A 17,620-nucleotide genomic window follows, 5' to 3' on the forward strand; every position below is an offset into this window, starting at 1 on the left:
TAACTTTTCTCAGTGAAATATTCTGCATCTACTGGTTGGCGGGGAATGTGTCTGCTAATTCTGTTGTATTATGCTCTCCCAAGCACTTAGTACCATGCTCTTCACAGAGTAAGCGCTCAGTGGCTTAATGGATAGAACCCGGGCCTGGGAGTCAGAAGGACATGGGTTCCAATCCTGACTCTGCCACATGTCTGCTATGTGACCTTGAGCAAGTCGCTTAACTTCTCTGAGCCTAGGTTACTACAACTGTAAAACGGGGATTAAGACCGTGAGCCCCATCTGGGACAGGGACCTGATTAACTTCTATCTATCCCAGCCCTTTGGACTTTGCTTTGCATATGGTAAGTGTTTTACAAGTATGATTATCATTATTATTATCAATAAATATGATTAATTGATAGATTGTCTGATAGCTCACCCCAAGCAATATATAATCAAACGGATCTTAATGTTGGGACATGAGCGCACATTAAAAAGCAAGGCCTGAGATCCTTCTAAAACCAACAGCTTCCCTGTGTGGGTGTTGGGGGCTGGGGGTGCTGTATGGGAGGGAAAGGATAGAATAGAATGTCACCTCTTTGAGGACAGGGATTATGTCCTTCAAAGGTATTATATTTTATTCCTTCAATAGTATTTATTGAATGCTTACTATGTGCAGAGCACTGTACTAAGCGCTTGGAATGTACAGTTCGGCAACAGATGGAGACAATCCCTGCCCAGTGACGAGCTCACGGTCTAATCCGGGGAGACAGATGGCAGAGCAAAAAAGAACGAAACAAAAACAAGACAACATTATCACAAAAAATAGAATCGAGGGGATGTACACCTCATTAACGAAATAAATAGGGCAATAAAAAATATATATAAATGAGCACAATGCTGAGGGGAGGGGAAGGAGGGAAATGCTTTCCATGAAAGAGATAAGAACATGTGAATTGCGGTTGAAAATATAAGCAGCTCCAGAGAAAAGCCAAGTTGAGATTGGAAAGAAATAAAGAAACTGGGGAGAATGAGAAGCATACACAGGCTTTTCTTAGCAAGGAGAATTTTTCACATGTGACATTTACCGCTGATCAAAAAATGAATCTCGAAAGGAGAAGAGCCCTTTCATGCACTTAATACAGTACTCTGCAAACAGTAAGTGCTCGATAAATACCTTTGATAATGATAGATTGATAAAACACACCCATATTTCTATGAAAGCAGCCCTGTGTTATGGTATTTATTAAGCACTTACTATGTATCGGACACTGTACTGAGCATTGGGGTAGCTACAAGCTAATCAGGTTCAACACAGTTCCTATGCCACATAGGATTTAATCCCCATTTTATAGCTGAGGCCCAGAGAAGTGAAGTGACTTGTCCAAGGTGACACAGCAGACATGTGAGAGAGCCAGAGCCTTCTGTGGCTGTAATTAAAACGTTTGTTCCATCTATAGTAGACCATGGCACACGCTTAGGCTCTGTAGCCGGCTCTCTTTTATATCTGGAATCAACACCGAATGTAACGGCGATATCCTTACAGTCGGTCAGTAGTATTTATGGAGGAGTTACTGCTGGCAGAGCAGTGTACTGAGCACAGTAAAATGAGCAGAAGTGTTGCCAGCCCTTGAGTTTACAATCTAGTGGGGAAATTGCCTACAGTAAATTACGGAGGGGAGGAAGTAATAGAGAATACAAGCTAAGTGCGCAAGTTTTACCGGGGACTGAGAAGACTTGTGTGTTTTGGTGGTGGGGAATTGCTGAACTGGCAGTGGAGATATGAAAGGAGGATGTTATTTTAATTATTCTTATTAGAAACTTCCCCACTACTTTCAAACATGCTTACGTATTCCCCGTCCTAAAAAACCCCCACCTCTCCCTCGACCCCGTAACTCCCTCCATTTAGCACCCCATCTCCCTCCTACCATTTCTCTCCACACTCCTTAGAGAGTTCTTTATCCCCACTGTCTCCACATCCTCTCCTCCAGTTTTCTCCTTGATCTTCTCCAGTCTGGTTTCCGCCCCTTTCGTCCACGCAAACAGACCTCCCTCAGGTACCCAGTGACCTTCTTGTCACCAAATCTGATGACTTCTACTCCATCCTAATCCTCCTAACCTCTCAGCTGCCTTCAACACTGTGGACTGTCCTTCTTGAAACTTTATCCAACCTTGGCTTCACTGTCATTTGTCGGTTCGCTTCCTCCCTCTGACTGCCCCTTCTCAGTCTCTTTTGGTGGTTCCTCCTCTTTCTCACTCACAGTGGAGGCCCCCTCAAGACTCAGTTCTGGGTCTCCTTCTGTTTTCCATCTACACCTACTCCCTAAGAGAACTCGTTCGCTTGCATTACTTCAACTGCCATCTCTTTGCAGATGATTCTCAAATTTACATCACCAGTCATGATCTCTGTCTTTCTCTGCTGTCTTCCCACTGTCACCTCAAAGTAAGCACATCCAAAGCAGACCTCCTTTTCTTCCCACACAAATCCTGTCCTCGCCCATCTTTCCATCACTGTAGACAATACCACTATCCTCCCTATCTCTCAAGCCCGTACTCTGGGTGTTATTCTCGACTCATCTTTCTCACGCAACCCATATATTCCATCTATAACCTGCAAATTCTATTGTTATAATATTGCTAAAATCCACCCTTTCCTCTTCCTTCGAACTACTGCTATGCCGATCTAATCACTTATCCCATCCTGCCTTGACTACTGCCTCTACCTCCTGACTGACCTCCCTGCCTCCTCTCTCTTCCCACTCCAGTCCAAACTTCACTCCGCTGCCCAGATCATTTATCTAAAAACATTCTGTCCACCTCTCCCCACCCAAGAACCTCCGGTGATTGCCCATCCACCTCTGCATCTAAGAGAAACTCTATGCCATCAGCTATATAGAACTCAATCAGTTTGCCCCCTCCTGTCTTATATCATTGTTCTCCTATTACAGTCCATCCCACACACTTTGCTCCTCTAGTGCCAGCTTGCTCACTGTGACCCGTTCTCATCTATCTCACCGCCGACCCCTTTCTCACACTCTCCCTTTGGCCTGGAATTCCTTCCTCACCCATATACACGAAACCATCCCCACCTTCAAAGCCATATTAAGTCACTATGCCTCCAAGAGGCCTTCCCCAATGAAGCCCCCTTTTCCCTGGCTCCCTTTTTCTTCTGTGTCAGCATCTATGCACTTGGATATTGCCCTTTGGACGGTGGTATTTACCCAACCCTCAATCCCACAGCCCTCATGTACTTCATTTATATAATATCTGTCTCCCCCTCTGGACTGTAAGCCCATTGTGGGCAGGGAAATATACCTTCCAGCTCTGCTCCACTGTGCTCTCCCAAATGCTGTGGTCCGCATAGATTTGTCATCTTCAAATGCCGTCGAGTCGTTTCCGACCCGTAGCGACTCCATGGAGGGACTCCATGGACTCCGTCCTCTTCAGAATGTCCTATCTTCTGTCATAAAGTTGTTCTGCTATGTGTATCCATGGAGTTTTCGTGGTAAAGATACGGAAGTGGTTTACCATTGCGTTCTTCCACCCAGTAAAAACGTGTCTCTGACATTGTCTTTGATGGACATTTTGATCCCTTGATTGTCCGCCTTTGACTCTTTCCCGTGCTGCTACTGCCCAGCACAGGTGAATCGACTTTGTGTGACGTTTCGACTTAGACCTTTCCATTATAGGGAGCCGTAAGTGGCACAGCTCTAAGCATCATCGGTGTATGCAAACTCTTCTGACACAGTAAGGCATTGATTCGTAGGAGAGGCTGCACACAGTTAACATTCAATAAATACTGTTGATCGATTGAAGAGGCAGCAGTTGAGGGGTTTTGAGGAGAGAGGAGATGTGCAGAATGATGTTTTTGAAAAATCACTCAGGCGGCCGAGTAAAGTATGGACTGGAAAGGGGAGAAGCTAGATGCAGTGAGTAGGCTGATGCAGCAACAATAATAATAATTATGGTATTTGTTAAGTGCTTACTATGTTCCAGGCACTGTACCAAGCGCTGGGGTGGAATCAGACAAATCAGGTTGGACACAGTCCCTGTCCCACATGTAGCTCACAGTCTCCATCCCCATTTTACAGATGAGGGAACTGAGCCACAGAGAAGTGAAGCGACTTGCCCAAGGCCACATAGACATGTGGAGCTAAGATTAGAACCCATGACCTTGGGATTCCCAGGCCCATGATCTGTCCACTACACCATGCTGCTCCAGTAGTCAAGTTGGGATATCACAAGTGTCTGGTCCAGCGTGATATCTGTTTGAATGGAAAGGGAGGGGCAGGTTCTGGAAATGTTGTGTAGAAGGGATTTGACAACAGACCAGAGAGAGTGGTTGAGAGAGAGGGAAGAATCAAAGATAATGCTCCATTGAAGGGTTTGGGACATGAGGAGGATGGTGGTGATTTCAAAAGTTAAGGGAAAGAGGTGGAGGAAAGGATTTGGAAGAGAAGATGACTTTTTTTTTTTTTTTTGAAATACTGAGCTTTAGGGACATCCTTCTATAAATCTCCTGGAAATGCAAAATTGCAAAGGACTGCAACCAAGTCTAATGAGGTATACTGGGGAGTCGTCCACGAAAAGATGATAGTACAAGCCGTGAGAGCCGATTAGCTCCTCGAGGGATTGAGTGTAAATTGAGAAGAGAGGGGGATTTAGAACTGAACCTTAAGGGAAGAAGAACCGCTAGTCAAAGATATTGAGAAGGACCCACCAGGAAAATAGGGATATAACTAGCGGAGAACTGTGATAGGAACGCCAACATGAAATAGGTTTTCCTAGGGAAGGGAGGGAATAGTTGGTGGGGGCAATAGGTATGGGAGTTGATGAGATAGGAGAAGGAGTTTGCTGAGTGAAAGAGAGGGGAGAATTTTTGGAAAGAAAGATTAATTGGAAGTAGATGAAAGCCTGTTGATTTCCTGCAAGAGCTTTCGGTGGAACAACCTTAGGAGAAGAGGAAGTTTGCTATGGAGGCGATCCAGGGCTAGGGGTTACTGTGTGATTTTGAAGGAGGGAAAAGTAGGTTTGAAAGCTTAGATTTATGCACCAAAAAAAATGAATTTCAATCAGTCAGTGATATTTTTTTGAGCACTTACTATGTGCAGAGCACTGTACTAAGCACTTGGAAGGGCACAATACAGCAGAGTTGAGAGAAATGTTCCTTGCCCACCAGTCTAGAGAGGGAGAGAGACGTTAAAATAAATTTTGGCTATGTACAGAAGTGCTGTGGGCCGAGAGCGAGGGGAATATCAAGTGCTTAAAGGGTACAAATTCAAGTGCAAGAGTGATACAAAAGGCAGAGAGACTAGGGAAAATGAGGGTTTAGTTGGGAAAGGCTTCTTGGTGGAGGTGTGACTTGAATAAAACTCAAAGTGGGGAAAGGGGTCATCTGTCGTACGTGAAGGGGGAGGGAGTTCCAGGCCAGAAGGGCAATCTGGGCAAGGGCTTGGCAGTGAGATGGACGAGATTGAGTTGCAGTGTGTGGCTGATGTTAGAGGAGAAGCAGTGTGGCCTAGCGGAAAGAACGAGGGCTTGGGAGTCAGAGAACCTGCATTTTAATCCCGGCTCTGCCAATTGTTTGCTGCGTGACCTTGGGCAAGTCACTTAACTTCTCCGTGCCTCAGTTTCCTCAACTGTAAAATGGGAGCTAAATACCCATTCTCTCTCCTTGCCCCCGGAACTGTGCCTAACCTGATTAACTGGTATCTACCCCAGATCTTAAAACAGTGTTTGACACATAATTAGTGCTTAACAAATGACATAAAAAAAAGAGGAATGAAGGAACTGGGGTGGGTTGTAGTAGGAGATCAGCAAGGTAAAATAGGAAGGTGTGAGCTCATTGAGTGCTTTAAAGCCAATAGTAAGAAGTTTCTGTTTGACGTGGAGGTGGTTGGGCAACGACTGGAGCTTTTTGAGGGGTGGGAAAAGGTGGACTGAAGTATTTTTAGAAAAATGATCTGGGCAGCAGATTGAAGCATAGACTGGAATAGGGAGAGAAAGAAGTCGGGATGATAGCGAGGAGGCTCATCAAGTAGTCAAAAATGGGATATGATAAATGCTTGGATTAGTATAATAGCAGTTTGGTTAGAATGGAAAGAGAGGAGAGCCTACAGGACTTGGTGTGACAGATTGAATATGTTGGTTGAATGATAGAGATGAGCATTTACCATGTGCAGAGCATTGTACTCTGGGAAGCAGGGTGTCTTAGTGGAAGTAATAATAATAATGTTGGTATTTGTTAAGCACTTATTATGTGCAGAGCTCTGTTCTAAGTGCTGGGGTAGATACAGGGTAATCAGATTGTCCCACGTGAGGCTCACAGTCTTAATCCCCATTTTACAGATGAGGTAACTAAGGCCCAGAGAAGTGAAGTGACTTGCCCACGGTCACACAGCTGCCAAGTGGCAGAGCCGGGATTAGAACCCACGACCTCTGACTCCCAAGCCTGGGCTCTTTCCACTGAGCCATGCTCCTTCTCAGGCTTGGGAGTCAAAGGACCTGAGGTCTAATCCCGGCTCCGCCACTTGTCTGCTGTATGAACTTGGGCAAGTCACTTCGCTTCTCTGTGCCTCAGTTCCCTCATCTGTAAAATGGGGATGAAGGCTGTGAGCCCCACGTGGGACAACCTGATGACCTTGTATGTACCTCAGCCCTTAGAACAGTGCTTGGCACGCAGTAAGCATTTAACAAATGCCATGATTATACTTAGTGCTTGGGAGAGTACAATAAAGTAAGGAGACATGATCCTGCCCTCAAGAAACTCACGGTCCAGCAGTGATGGCCTGAGAAAAGTAGCAGGAATCCAGAGATCAGAAGTCTCTGTGGAGGGGAGAAGTTTTGTGGGTAGAAAGGGGGCGGGAGAGAAGGCAGGTCAGGAAGTTTGAGTGATTTGTGATGATGATGATGTTGAGAGGATGAGGTGAAGTAGAAGAGGAGGTGGTGTACGGACTTAAGGATGAGAGAAAAGCAGCCAGACTATCCACCTGGTTGTTCAAATCCCCAAGAATCAGTGTAGGGGAGGAAAAGAGAGAAGGGAGGTGATAAAGTTGGCAAAACACTCGATGGGACAGTGGATGACAGCAAATAGTAATCGGATCAGGTAATAGAGAAGCAGCGTAGCCTAGTGGAAAGAGCACAGGCCTGGGAGTCAAAGGACTTGGGTTCTAATGCCGACTCTGCCAGTTGCCTGCTGTGTGACCTTGATCAAGTCACTTCACTTCTCTGTGCCTCGAGTTTCCTCGACTGTATGATGGGGATTCAAAAACCGTCCTCTCTCCTACTTAGACTGTGAGCCCCAAGTGAGACAGGGACTGCGTCCAACCTGATGGACATGTATTTATCCCAGTGCTTACAGCAGTGCTTGACACATAGAGTATAATAGTTGTTATTATTATTTTTAAAAGGTGAATTGCATGGTCTACCTAGGAAGGGAAGGGGAAGGATGGTGAGGGTGGGATTGTTCAAAAATAGCACACACAAAAATAGCTCCTTGGGGACAATTTCTCCCTCTTCCCCCATGAGTCGGGGGGAGTGAGAGAAGGTGAGGCCTTAGTGACAGGGCAGTGTAGTAGAGAAGCAGCATGGCTTAGTGGAAAGAGCACGGGTTTGAGAGTCAGAGGTCATGGGTTCTAATCCTGGCTCTGCCCCTTGTCTGCTCTGTGACCTTGGGCAAGTCACTTAACTTCTCTGTGCCTCAGTTACCTCATCTGTAAAATGGGCCTGAAGACTGTGAGCCCCGCATGGGACAACCTGTTTACCTTGCATCTACCCCAGCACAGTGCCTGGCATATAGTAAGTGCTCAACAAGCACCAATGTTATTATTATTATTATCAGGCAGTGAAAGCCATGCCCCATTGTTGAGGAAGAGGAGGAGTGGCTAGATGGGGAAGAAGGGGAGTTTGCCCATGATGGAAAGGAGATTCCAGAGGCTGCATTTCGGTGGAGTTCTAGAGTGGGGGACTGTCTGCCTCACGGGGTGAGGATGGGTTGGATGGAAATGAGTCGATGGGGTGCAGTGCTGGGGGGTGGACGATTTGGGGTGGCAGTGAGAGAGGACAACAGGAATGTGGTGAGTGGAGAATGTGGGGTAACAATAATAATAGTAATGATGGCATTTGTTAAGCGCTTACTATAGGCAAAATACTATTCTAAGCGCTGGGGAGGATACAAGGTGATCAGGTTGTCCCACGTGGGGCTCACAGTCTTAATGCCCATTTTCCAGATGAGGTCACTGAGGCACAGAAAAGTGAAGTGACTTGCCCGAAGTCACACAGCTGACAAGCAGCAGAGCCGGGATTTAAACCCATGACCTCTGGCTCCCCAACCTGGGCTCTTTCCACTGAGCCACGCTGCTTCTCCTGAGGAAGTCATGGCGATGTTCTGGAACCCCAAGGACTACAGCCTCCAGTCCCTGATCCTAAGTGACCTCAACTGCCTGTCCCTGGTCCTCAGAGCGGGCACCTTCCCAGCATTTTAAAGCTGAAAGTTGTGAGTTTAAGCTCTGAGAAGCTTGCGGGAGCAAGGAGTTCTAGAAGGTCAATCACTGGAGGGAAGGCTGAATGTCCGTAGAAGGACCTGAGGTCTAATCCCGGCTCCGCCACTTGTCTGATGTGTGACCTTGGGCAAATTACTTAACTTCTATGTTCCTCAGTTACATCATCTGTAAAATGGGGATGAACACCGTGAGGCCCACGTGGGGCAGGGACTGGGTCCAATCTCATTAACTTGTATCTACTCCAGTTCTTAGAACAGGGCTTGTAAGTGCTTAACAAGTACCATAATTATTAAATTCATCTTCAACAGTACAGAAATGAATCTCGAGTCTTAGTTCCCAGCCAAAGGCGAGCATATTTGATGTCTTTCGGGGAGATATATCACTGAAAGTCAATATCCCAGAAAAGGGCATTCTTTATTATTTCATGCCTTAATCTCCTCCTGGAGGACGAGGGGCTCAATTCCCTTCTTTTCTAGAGCTATTGCATTCGTTTCATTTTCCGTCGGGGAAAGGTACTAGTAGTGATACAATTTAAATGCATGGTTTTAAAGGCCACATTCCCCACCCCACCCACTTGCAACAGGTGGCTGGGCTGGGTTCATCCTCACTTGGGATCCAGGGCTACTAAGTTTTATGAGGCCCTCCGCAGGATCTGTGATATCACTCTACCATTCAGCAGCTTCGTAGCAACAGCTGTTACTATCAGCAGGGAAGGGGAAGGAAGCCAAAGAAGAGGGGGATGGACAGCGGGTTGGCACTGGCAGAGTTTAGTTTCTTCCCCCTTCCCTCCTCTTGATGACGTTGCTGATATTTGTTAAGCGCTTACTATGTGTCAAGCACCGTTCTAAACGCTGGCGTAGATACAAGCTAATTGGGTTTGGACGCAGTCCCTGTCCCTCATTTGACAGTTGAGGTAACTGAGGCCCAGAGAAGGGCAGTGACTTGCCCGAGGTCACACGGCAGACAAATGGTTCCATCTCCTTGCCCCCACAGAGGCAAGAGGGCAGTGTCCACGTGGCTTGGCACGAGCAGTATCGACGTGACCCCTCCCTCACCTCTTAGATCCATCTGTGGAGGACAGGAGTCCATCCACCTTCCCCCTGGGGGAGGCAGTGATTTCTCTGGGGACAGATAATTATGGTAATATTATTATTATCCTTATTAATATAATAATTATGGTATTTGTTAAGTGCTTACTGTGTCGCCAGGCACTGTACGCAACGCTGGGGTGGATACAAGCAAATTGGGTTGGACACAGACCCGGTCGCACGTGGGTCTCACAGTCTCGATCCCCATTTTACAGGTGAGGTAACTGAGGCCCAGGGAAGTAAAGTGATTAGCCCACAGTCACAGAGCAGACAAGTGGTTCTCCTCTCCTCAACTTGGAACAGGACACTGTTCCTCCCGACCCCAGGGCCATCGACAGATTTCGGCTGAGCCGCTCAGACGCAGAGGCTGGCGGTGATTTCATCTGTCAGATGTTACCTAGAATATCAGTCCTATTAATAGCACCCTGGCTCTTCTCCGCAAATGCTCTTTGCTGGAGGAAAATTGACTGAAACCTGGTTGCCCGCCCCGGGGCAGACTTCCCGGGGTTATGTGGTGGGAATCTATGACTTCAGACCGCCTCCTCCTTTCTTCCTTTCCAGCTCCAAGGAGCGGCCAAGCCTGGATGTCCATAGAAGGACCTGAGGTCTAATCCCGGCTCTGCCACTGGTCTGCTGTGTGATTTTGGGCTAATGAGCTTTCCCCACCACAGAGGAGTGAAAACTTCTGTGGGAGGGATGGAGTGAGGATTTCCCAGTCCAGAAGGCTCAGGGTGGGTAGTTTGAATGCCTTGGATGGATCCGTGGTTTAATGGGTCCCCAGGCCAGCTTCCTGTACTGGATCGGTGTTTGTGTCCTCTTCCCACCTGCCCCATCCCCCGGGGGAGAGGAGGCCGGTGGGCAATAGGGACGGCCAGGGGCCCGACCCCCATTGTGACTTGGAGGCGGCCCCTCCGGGCCAGGACAAGATCGAGGTCGATGATAATTAATCAGCCAGAAAGTAGGACATCACTTGTAGCTCATGACCTACCTGCAAGAGGAGTAGATATCAGTCAGTCATTCAATCAGTTAAATTTATTGAGCGCTTACTGTGTGCACAGCAATGTACAAAGCACTTGGGAGAGTACAAAATAACAATAACAACAAAATAACATTCCTGCCAGAGTGAGCTTACAGTCTAGAGGAGGAGACAGACATTAATATAAATAAATAAATAAAATGTAAGATATGTATATAAGTGATGTGGAGCTGGGAGGAGGGATGAATGAAGGGAGCAAGTCAGGGTGATGGAGAAGAGGAAAGGATGAGTTAATTAAGGAAGGCCGCTTGAAGGAGATGTGCCTTCAGTGAGGCTTTGAAGGAGGGGAGGGTCATTGTCTGTCGGATATGAGGAGGGAGGACGTTCCAGGCCAGAGACGGGACGTGGGAGAGAGGTCGGCAGCGAGATAGATGAGAGGGAGGTTCAGTGAGAAGGTTTCCGTTAGAGGAGTGAAGCGTGTGGGCTGGGTTGTAGAAGGAGAGTAGCAAGGTGAGGTAGGAGCGGGCAAGGAGATTGAGCGTCTTGAAGCCGACGGTAAGGATATTAAAGTACTGTGTCTAGCCCGATGAAGGATGGCTCATGTTTCAGAGCAATCTTTCCTCATATATGCAGTAGCCGATGGCAGGGTGATTTTACAGATGAACGATTGACTGCTGGGTTCAGGATCTTCAGGGCAGCCCAGGATTGGCAGTGTGTTGACCCTGTGGAAAGCCTCCACTCGTCTTCACGGGCCTTGCCCTGGCGGTCCTGCTTTTTCCCAGTTAGCTACCATCAGTCTAGCTGTGTTGTCCTCGGTTTTGTTTCCCGCGTCTTGATCTTGGCCCAAAACTGAGGAAGACATTCTGAGCGACATGGCCAACCGCGGCTTAACAAATGGGTCAGCCAAATGAGGTCTACGGCAGTTGGGCTTTCAGAGGTATCCCATTCTGCCAGCACGGATTGCACCTGTTCTCTGACCATCAATCTCAGAGTGTGTGGGGACAACTGGACTAGAGAGTGTGGATGGATCAGCGCAAACAACCACCACCCTATTGCCACTAGAACATCCTCTCCTCATTTCAGCTATTGGTGTCTAAGGCACGCTCCCACAAATGGCCAGGGGCGTGACTGTGAATGAATTAGATCAAGTGTGCAAGAGAGTCCCTCTCAATGAGACTCACCCTCATGGACACGGCACGATCGTCAGCAATATCATCTTCGAACTGAAAACCAACTCTGCGGTCGTTCATTTAAGTGTGTATTATTTATTCTTGTCAGTTCTTTAAGCGGAATAGCTGAGACCTCTGGAAACTCTCTCCCAGCTGATTCAGGGACTCATGAGACATTGGAACGCGTTCCAAGAACGCAGTTGCGGAAACAAGAAATAGGTAGTCCATGGCTCTTCGCTTTTTCTGCCTGGATCGTTTGCCTAAAAAAATACGTGCCAGCCACATCTCCCCTCGGACTAATAGCTGCCCAGCCATCTCCACGACAGACACTCCCCGTCCTACCTTACTCTGCTGATCACCTACTACAAACCAACCTGCAAACTATCCTCCTGTAACACCAACCTATTCTCTGCACCTCAACCTCGTCGATCTCGCTGCCGACCCCTGGCCCCCGTCCTGCCCCTGGAAGCCCCTCCTCCTTCATATCTGACAGACCACCATTCTCCCCATCTTCAAAGCCTGAATAAAATCACATCTCCCTCAAGAGTCCTTCCTCAACTCTGCCCTCCTTTCCCTTACTTCCGTTATTCACCCACTTTCCCTTAATTATAGTAATTGTGGTAGATAGAGGAGGAGCGTGGCTCAGTGGCAAGAGCCCGGGCTTGGGAGTTAGAGGTCATGGGTTCTAATCCCGAACCTGCCACTCGTCAGCTGTGTGACTTTGGGCAAGTCACTTCACTTCTCTGTGCTTCAGTTACCTCATCTAAAATGAGGATCAAGCCTGTGAGCCTCAAGTGGGACAAGCTGCTAACCCTGTATCTCCCCCAGTGCTTAGAACAGTGGTTGGCACATAGTAAGCGCTTAACAAATACCGTAATTATTATTGTTATTACTATTAAGTGTTTACAATGTGCCAGGCACTGGGGTGGAAACAAGCGGATTGGGTTAGACACAGTCCCTGTCCCAAGTGAGGCTCACAGTCTCAATCTCCATTTTTCAGATGAGGTGACTGAGGCACAGAGAAGTGATTTGTTCAAGGTGACACAGCAGACAAGTGGCAGAGCCAGAATTAGAACCCATAATAATAATAATAATGATAATGGTATTTGTTAAATGCTTAACAATGTGCCAGGTACTGTACTAAGCGCTGGGGTGGGTACAAGCTGATTGGGTTGGACACAGTCCCTGCCCCACGTGGGGCTTAAAGTCTCAATCCCCATTTTATAGATGAGGTAATTTAGGCCCAGAGAAGTGAAATGACTTGCCCAAGTCACACAGCAGACAAGTGGCGAAGTCAGGATTAGAACCCATGACCTTCTGACTCCCAGGTCTCTGTTCTATCCACTACGCCATGCACTTGTTATACACCCATAGCAGTGATGTGCATCCATAATTTATTTTAACATCTTTTTTCCCCTTAGACTTTAAGCTCCTCATGGGCAAGAAGTATGTCTACTAATTCTATTGTTCGGTATTCTCTCAAACGCCTAGTGTTAGTGCTCTGCACACAGTAAGTGCTCAATAAATACCATTGATTGATTGATTGATATTAGTGGCAGAAGCAGAAAAAACTTCTTGGTTGATTTTGAGACAGAATGGGTTCTGGTTGGGATGTCTCCAGGGTATCTTTTCCCATGGGAAATGGAGCTCAAATCCTTTACTGGATTCAGGGAGGCTGAGGATGGTTTTGGAAGGCTGGGATGGTTTTGGAAAGCTTGGATCAGATTCTTGACCCTTGGGGCCCTGGACTAAACTTTCAAAATAGCACTTTAAATCCTCCTTGGATTTAAATCCTCCTTGGGGAGGCAGAATTAATCCAGTTTCACCCAAGTCCTTAGTCCTTGCCAAGTCCCAGGTCCGGCTGGTTCTGATGGATTCACACCAGCCCCAAAATCACAGCGAGGAAATTGGTGAGCGGATGGCTGATCTGACAACAATTTCCACCTCTGTTATATGATCTCCCTTTCCTAAATGGGGATGCAGGAGAGTTTCATTAAATTGAAAAAAAAAAAAGATTGACTCTCTATAAACCTAAGCTTTTATTAGGTAGACATGATTCTAAGCCATTTTCATCTTGAAAAATAATTAATGATGAATGAACTTTAATAAAGCTTAAGGAAAGCTAAAAATTAGAATCTCTAACCTAAGTTATTCAAGTTTGCCAAATTCACATATTCCTCCATCCCACATCAAGCCACTACCCACCTCCCTGGGCCCCTACGTGCGTATGTTTAACCAACATGGCGTAGTGGATAGAGCATGGGCCTGGGAGTCAGAACGTCATGGGTCTAATCCCATCTCTGCTACTTGTCTGCTGTGTGACCTTGGGCAAGCCGCTTCACTTCTCTGTGCCTCACTTACCTCATCTGTTAAATGGGGATTGAAACTGCGAGCCCCACATGGGACAGGGACTGTTCCAACCTGATTTGCTCATATCCATCCCACCGCTTGGTATTCATTCATCCAGTCATATTTATTGAGCGCTTACTGTGTGCAAAGCACTGTATTAAGTGCTTGGAAAGTACACTTCAGCGACAGATAGAGATAATCTTTGCCCAATACGGGCTCCCAGTCTAGAAGTGGGGAGACAGGCATCAGAACAAGTAAATGGGCATCAATGGCATCAGTATAGATAGAATTATAGATATGTACACATCATTAATATAAATAAATTGAGTTGCCTAGCACTTGATAAGGGCTTAACAGATATCACAATTGTCTAGCCGCTCCGCTTCCCTCCCCTATTCTCCTGGGGACTCTGTCCAAAATGCTCCACATTCTAAATGTGATGTTGACTCCTATACTGTTTCAGTCTTCTTTGGAGTCAGTGTTTTGCTAACTGTGTCAATAGGGCTAAATTTATCTCAAGGAAGGTACTCTGGAAACATCTGGGAAGCTGATTAGAAGGGAGTCAGAAAGCTGTGGGTTCTAATCCTGACTCTGCCCCTTGGCTCTGTGGCCTTGGGCAAGTCACTTCACTTCTCTGTGCCTCAATTGCCTCATCTGTAATGGGAATTGAGACTGTGAGCCCCACATGGGACGGGGTCTGTGTCCAACCGATTTGCTTGAATCCACCCCAGGGCTTAGTAATTAATGTTGGTATTTGTTAAGCGCTTACTATGTGCCGAGCACTGTTCTAAGCGCTGGGATAGATACGGGGAAATCAGGTAATACAGTGCCTGACATGTAGTAAGCACTAAACAAATACCATAATAGTAACAGTAATAATAATAATGTTGATATTTGTTAAGCGCTTACTATGTGCAGAGCACTGTTCTAAGCACTGGGGTAGACACAGGGGAATCAGGTTGTCCCATGTGGGGCTCACAGCCTTAATCCCCCCATTTTACAGATGAGGTAACTGAGGCCCAGAGAAGTTAAGCGACTTGCCCACAGTCACACAGCTGACAAGTGGCAGAGCCGGGATTTGAACTCATGACCTCTGACTCCAAAGCCCGTGCTCTTTCCACTGAGCCACGCTGCTTCTCGTAAGTAGACCCACGTGGGTGAGCAGCCTCACCAGCCCAGAATCCTGTTTTTAAAACTCTTTTTTCCAGGATGAGGTGGAGAACAGGATAATAATAATGGTAATACTAATTGTGGTGATATTTTTTAAGGGCTTACTATATAATAATGTTGGTAATTGTTAAGCGCTTACTATGTGCTGAGCACTGTTCTAAGCGCTGGGGTAGATACAGGGTAATCAGGTTGTCCCATGTGAGACTCACATGCCAGTACTAAGCGCTGAGGTAGGTACAATATAATTGAACAGTGCTTTGCACATAACAAATGCCGTCATCATTATTATTTTTATAATTGGATTGTAGACGGTCCCTGCCCCACATAGGGCTCACAGCCTTAATCCTCATTTTACAGATGAGGTAACTGAGGCCCAGAGAAGTGAAATGACTTGCCCAAGGTCACCCAGCAGACAAGTGGAGGAGCCAGGATTAGAACTCAGGCCCGACTGACTCCCAGACTGTGAGCCCCACGTGGGACAACCTGATTCCCCTGTGTCTACCTCAGCGCTTAGAACAGTGCTCGGCACATAGTAAGCGCTTAACAAATACCAACATTATTATCTCTATCCACAAGGCCATGCAGGGAGTCCTTCTTTGCTTGCAGTCGGATCATGCCGGCTTCAGATAGAAAACAATGAGTCCCCGTGGGGAGGTTGGGAGTTAGGGCCCATGAAGGTATATTACGGATTAACTTGTTTCTACCTAGCGCTTAGAACAGTGCTTGACATATAGTAAGCACTTAACAAGCACTATTGCTATTATTACTATATCTCTGAGCCTCAAACAGAATTGATCCTTTGAATTATTTAGTGCTTTAAATTTTTCTCTAGTGCTTCATCTCTTCATGCTGGGATGTCCTTTCAAAAACTCTCTTTGGAGCTTAGATAAGAATACATGTGGCTGTTGTATATTCCATCATTTGAACAACTCCCTGATCCTATTCATTTAGCTCACAGTCGTACAGGTGATGTGGAGTTGTTGTTTTTTGTAGCTTCATCAGCAAGCGGAAGCCTCTTTTCTTTTTCCCAATCCACCAGGGTTGTGGGTGGCGGAGTTTGGTGGAAATGATCAAGAAGGCTGATCCAGCTTCAGGAGTCCCAGAGATTAGTGCTTCTTGGCTTGGTCCTGTTGAAATGATCTTTTCCCCTGATTAGACTGTAAACCCGTCACTGGGCAGGGATTGTCTCTATCTGTTGCTGAATTGTCCATTCCAAGCGCTTAGTACAGTGCTCTGCGCATAGTAAGCGCTCAATAAATACTATTGAATGAATGAATGATCTTGAGAAAATCACTTGGCCTCTCTGTGCCTCAGTTTTCCCGTATACAAAATGGGAAAAATAATTCCTGCCTTCCCTGTCTCCGAATTAACAGGGAGGATAGGAAGACAGAATGAAATTATTAAGTGGGCTGAACGTGCTTCAGAAAATCAAAGTGACAAATTTGAGATGGTGTGATTAATGTGGGCAATTTAGGTACAGTCTTCCTCGAGCAGAATTTGATCACGTCGAGGCTCAGTGTGTTATGTGAAGGACATCGTGGATATGTTACATAATGAGATATAACCAGGAGGACATGGAAACGAAGACCTCCCCCGCCCCCCAGCCCAGTCTTCGGCCCAGCTCTTCCACTGACTTTCTGCTAGACCCTAGTAAACTTGCTTCATTTCACTGTTCCCATATTTCCCGATCAGTGAAGTCGCAGGTAATAAATCTTTCCTCCGTGGCAGTGATGTAGCATTAATATATTTGTATTTCTAAGCATATAGCCCTGGGTTTAGAATGTCTTTGAAGTGGATTATCACTTCATCTGATCCACCAGCCTGCCTTCTTCCCTTACCTTTCCTACTGTTATACTTAGGCGGCAATCCCAAAGCCAACTAGATTTTAGAGAAAAAATTAAACCCATCCTATTCATGCTCGCCTTATTAGTGCTCCAATTAATAATTATGGAATTGTTAAGTGCTTACTAAGTACCAGCACTTTATACAAGATCAACAGGTCGCACAAGGGGCTCACATTCTAAATAGGAGAGATAATAGGTATTGAACTCCCATTTTGCAGGTAAGGGAACCGAGTCACAGAGAAGTTAAGTGACTTGCCTGAGGTCACACAGCAGGTAAGTGGCAGAGCTGGGATTAGAAGCCAAATCCTCTGACGTCCAGATCCCTTTGCTTCCCAACCTGCTTCCCGCACTCCTTACCTTGTTTATGAGAGTTTGTCACCTCTGATTTCTTCCTTTCACTGGATTCAGCCTTCTCTACTGTACTGTCCCGAGCGCTTAGTACAGCGCTCTTCACCCAGGAAGTGCTCAGTAAATGCCACTGATTGATTGGCCTAGAGGATTCCACCCCCACCACCACTCCACTGTGATTTTAGATTCTTTTTTT

At 46.5% G+C, this 17,620-nt stretch overlaps 1 protein-coding gene across 8 annotated transcripts in view; it reads left to right on the forward strand.

Annotated features, from left to right (window-relative positions):
- GPHN (gephyrin) overlaps positions 1 to 17,620 on the forward strand; it is a 684,869-nt gene that overhangs the window by 574,440 nt on the left and 92,809 nt on the right. The gene's annotated exons all lie outside the window — the stretch shown is intronic.

Source organism: Ornithorhynchus anatinus, chromosome 1 (genome assembly GCF_004115215.2).
Source record: "Ornithorhynchus anatinus isolate Pmale09 chromosome 1, mOrnAna1.pri.v4, whole genome shotgun sequence".
NCBI classification, from domain to species: domain Eukaryota; kingdom Metazoa; phylum Chordata; class Mammalia; order Monotremata; family Ornithorhynchidae; genus Ornithorhynchus; species Ornithorhynchus anatinus.